This window comes from Apis dorsata, unplaced genomic scaffold, assembly GCF_000469605.1.
Source record: "Apis dorsata unplaced genomic scaffold, Apis dorsata 1.3 scaffold_102, whole genome shotgun sequence".
NCBI lineage: Eukaryota > Metazoa > Arthropoda > Insecta > Hymenoptera > Apidae > Apis > Apis dorsata.
Genome location: NW_006263400.1, coordinates 545,444 through 548,941, shown reverse-complemented (window position 1 = coordinate 548,941; position 3,498 = coordinate 545,444). Strand labels below are relative to the sequence as shown.

General features: G+C 41.5%; 1 protein-coding gene and 1 long non-coding RNA gene across 2 annotated transcripts in view; one reads left to right on the top strand and one right to left on the bottom strand.

The window, feature by feature from the left end:
* LOC102676999 (suppressor of lurcher protein 1) overlaps positions 1–3,498 on the top strand; it is a gene marked incomplete at its 5' end in the record, with an annotated part of 299,191 nt that overhangs the window by 111,921 nt on the left and 183,772 nt on the right. The gene's annotated exons all lie outside the window — the stretch shown is intronic.
* LOC102676093 overlaps positions 1,013–3,498 on the bottom strand; it is a 9,756-nt gene continuing 7,270 nt past the window's right edge. The window contains exon 2 of the long non-coding RNA XR_421240.2: positions 1,013–1,115. This is a non-coding gene — a long non-coding RNA (uncharacterized LOC102676093). The remainder of the gene's footprint in view (positions 1,116–3,498) is intronic.

Here is a 3,498-nt window from a genome sequence, read left to right as displayed (position 1 = left end):
GAAGGGGGAGGGGGGACGGTATCCCGTTTCAGAAAGCGCACCGTTTCTGCCTGCGCGAACGGTGAACGGAGATAATAGTTTTTCCGACGGATTGATATTCAATGGAGAATTCGTAGAGAGCGAAAAAAGAAAGAGAGGAATAAACAGAGGAGGGTTGATTCGTCGCTGTGTATAACGGAGGGAGACAAGTGTGTTGAAATTTATTATATATTATTAATTTATTATTAATTGAAAATAGTCGAAATATGCTTTTTCGAGGGGGAATATATATTCACTTTTCATCCTCCTCTCGAATATCGATTTTTTCACTTGCGATCGAAATAAATTTCATTGGTCGAAATTTTTGGAAAATTGAAAATTAAAAAAGAAATTAAATCGGTGTGATAATTTTATTCCTTCCCCTTTTGTGTCTTATATTTCGCTCAGAAATAAATTCCAATTATTTGGAATACTGTCCAATAATCCATCCTTTTTTCCCTTGAAACAATCTCACGAAAATTCGAATAATTCGAATTCAAATTCGAAACGATCCCTGCAACAATATAATAATAAATCGAAAGGGAAAAAATACAGGAGTATTTTTGTAAGCTCGAGCTAACACAACCGTTCCTACAAATATCGTTCTTGCCGTGACGAAACTGAAAGGAAAATCGGGGTAGAAATCGATAGAAGTCGCGATAGGACGGGTTTTAAATCGATTTTTTACGATGGACAAACGAGAGAGGCGAGGGGGGGAACCGGTCGAAAACGTATAAGATCCATCTCGCGCGCCTTTTGACCGGTTGACGCGAAGGAAAGAGTCGCGATTTCTCGCCGTCCCTTTTTCTCGGCGATGGAAAGAGGGCGGGGGGAGTCGGTGACCCCTTGGAAACCGTGGAAATCTAATAGACCGCAAGCGAGGATGAGATATTGGGTGGAAGATCGGGTTCGACCCCGATGGCCCCGCACCAACGCGCCGCTACTCACACATCCACAGTTCAACTTCATATCCGTGACGGAGTTTTTCCTCCTCCTCTTTCTCTCTTTCGAGGAGTGGTCGTTGCCGATTTCACTTCGCTCGTATCCATCATGACGATTAAATTAGTAAAGCTCGGGACCACCGAGATTCTCTCTCTCTCTCTCTCTTCCTTTCTTTTCGATCGATAAATCGTATACTCGTGATAACGCCGTTTGAATGTTTCCTCCCTCTGGAGGAACGTTCGAGAAGCGAAATAAAGAAGAAGAGGAGAAAAAAAAAGAAAGAAAGGAAGAGAGAGAGAGAAAAGAAAAAGGAGAGGAAGAAATCTTCGTTCGATCCCTTTTCGTTCTGGAAGGAAACCCCGCATTATTGGAAAGCTCGTAGTTTTGTACGAGCTTCCCCCTTTTGGCCTCGATGGAGCGAAAGGATGCCTAAAGGTGACTAATGACGTTAAGGCTCCTTCCTAACCTTCGACCTTAATTTGTGCGTGCCCCGTAATTTCGTCACTCCGTCACCGTGTTTCTCTTTCTATCCCCCTCGTCTCCGTTTATATACGATTTTCGTTCATATACATTTCGATTAAATCTCGAACAAAAATTCGTATCGTTCGTTAAAGATTAAAAGGTTACTTTGGGAGAGGAGATTTTTATTTTTAAGAGCGATTTGTCTCGTTTATAAATCTCCTGTTAAACCGTATCCTTATTTATAGAGCAACGTAAACAACTTTTAACTTTTAACTTTTAAACATGCACGAAAGAGGCGTTATTTTCTTTTTCCTCTTTTTTCTCTCCTTTCTATACATCACATTCAAATTTCTATTCGCACCGGCGAACGATCATTGATTCGTTCTACTAGCAATCCCCCGTCCACTTTCCCATCGTTTTACTCGTAAAATCGGCTGTTACGCGACAAATGCACAGTTCACAATTAATTGCTCTGCCGCATCGATCATTTATACGTATTGTGGCCGGAACGAGTGACACGCATCGTTTCTTCTACCGTCACGAACACGCGCTCCCGAAATCGGCACATTTTCCGCAAACTCATCCGTGATAATTCACCGCGTGACCATCTCTCTCTCTCTCTCTCTCTCTCTACCGGCAAGTGACGAAGACAAACGATCCTTTCAATTTACCGAAACACGAAAAAACGCGCGCGATCTTAACCACGCTCGACATCTCGCGCCGCGTTTTTTACGTTTTTTTTGTGCGTGGTCATTGTCTAAAAAAAAAAAAGAAAAAAATAAAAATTCGTCACGAGAAACGATCAACCAACTGAGCCAAGAAGTTTCATTTTGGCACGAGGAGATACTTCTCTTTCGTCCACAGCTTTTCCATTATTCCGACTGAGCCCTTTTTGAATATTTTTTTCACCATTTCTGCACGACGTGACGTGAGTGTATGTATAAATAAATAGAGTCGACAATCAAAGGGATCGTTTCTCGAGATCCTTTGCAAAGACACCGAAGGAAATGAAGCTTTGAAGAAGAAGCATCTCGAAAGTTAATTTCGAGTTCGAATATTCGTCGATTATTAATCTTTATTTGGAGACTAGGAGGAGACTATGAGCATATCGGGGGGCTGATAAAATCGCCCGTGGAACCGTCCACGATGGTGTAGCCATTAGTCCACGCCAACTTTGGAAGGTGCTTAATCCAGGTATTAGACTTAGCGTCAAGACGTGACGCCAAGTTTCTCCTATTCTACGCAGCAGCGTAATGCCACGCTGCGTTCCACAAAGTTTGGACGCAAATACCGGAGCAGCAATTTATTTGAGGCGAAGGATGATTCCAGTTTTAGGAAAAAACCAGGAACCGGATGTTCGAAAGAATCGACTCGCCAAACTTTTGTATCCTCGTTAAAAATGATTAACAATTGCGCGCCCTCTCCAACGTATTATTACAAATTCGTCTGATTAATCATTCAATGATGGTATTTTTTTTCGAAAAATAATTAGTTCCATTAATAATGTTCCACGAGAGAGAAAAGTTTCTTTTTGAAAATCTGCTTACAAAAGATCCTTTCGTTTTTCCTTATTATAAATAATAAAGTTTTATTACGATAAAGTTAATCGAGAGTTAAATGACATCCAACGATTAATGGAGAGGTTTTCTTTCCGATCTCTCCTCTTTCCAATCCGATCGAATGGCTTTTTGTTACGAGAATAAAAGTTACGAATATATATAAAATTGTAAATATATTCGCGAATTCGGGTGGAATTCAGGTGGCGTTAAACCGATTGGCGGAAAGTTGGCGGAAGGAGGGTAGACCGGGCGGAAATAGAAATTAATGAAAGCCGGATCAGGAAACGGATAGGGAGGATATTACGTGTTGAGGATATGGACTTGCCAATTACAATCGTATCCGAGCAGCTATCACCCCCACGGGATGCGCAATCGCTGTCTGTTTCTATCTGACCGGAATATCTACCTACCTTCGCGTGTATCTACGAAACACTATTTCCCAATCATCTGTAAATCCAATTCGACCTCTCCTTTTTCCAACTTTCCCCTCTCTCCCGCTTATAGATAAGAAACGTTC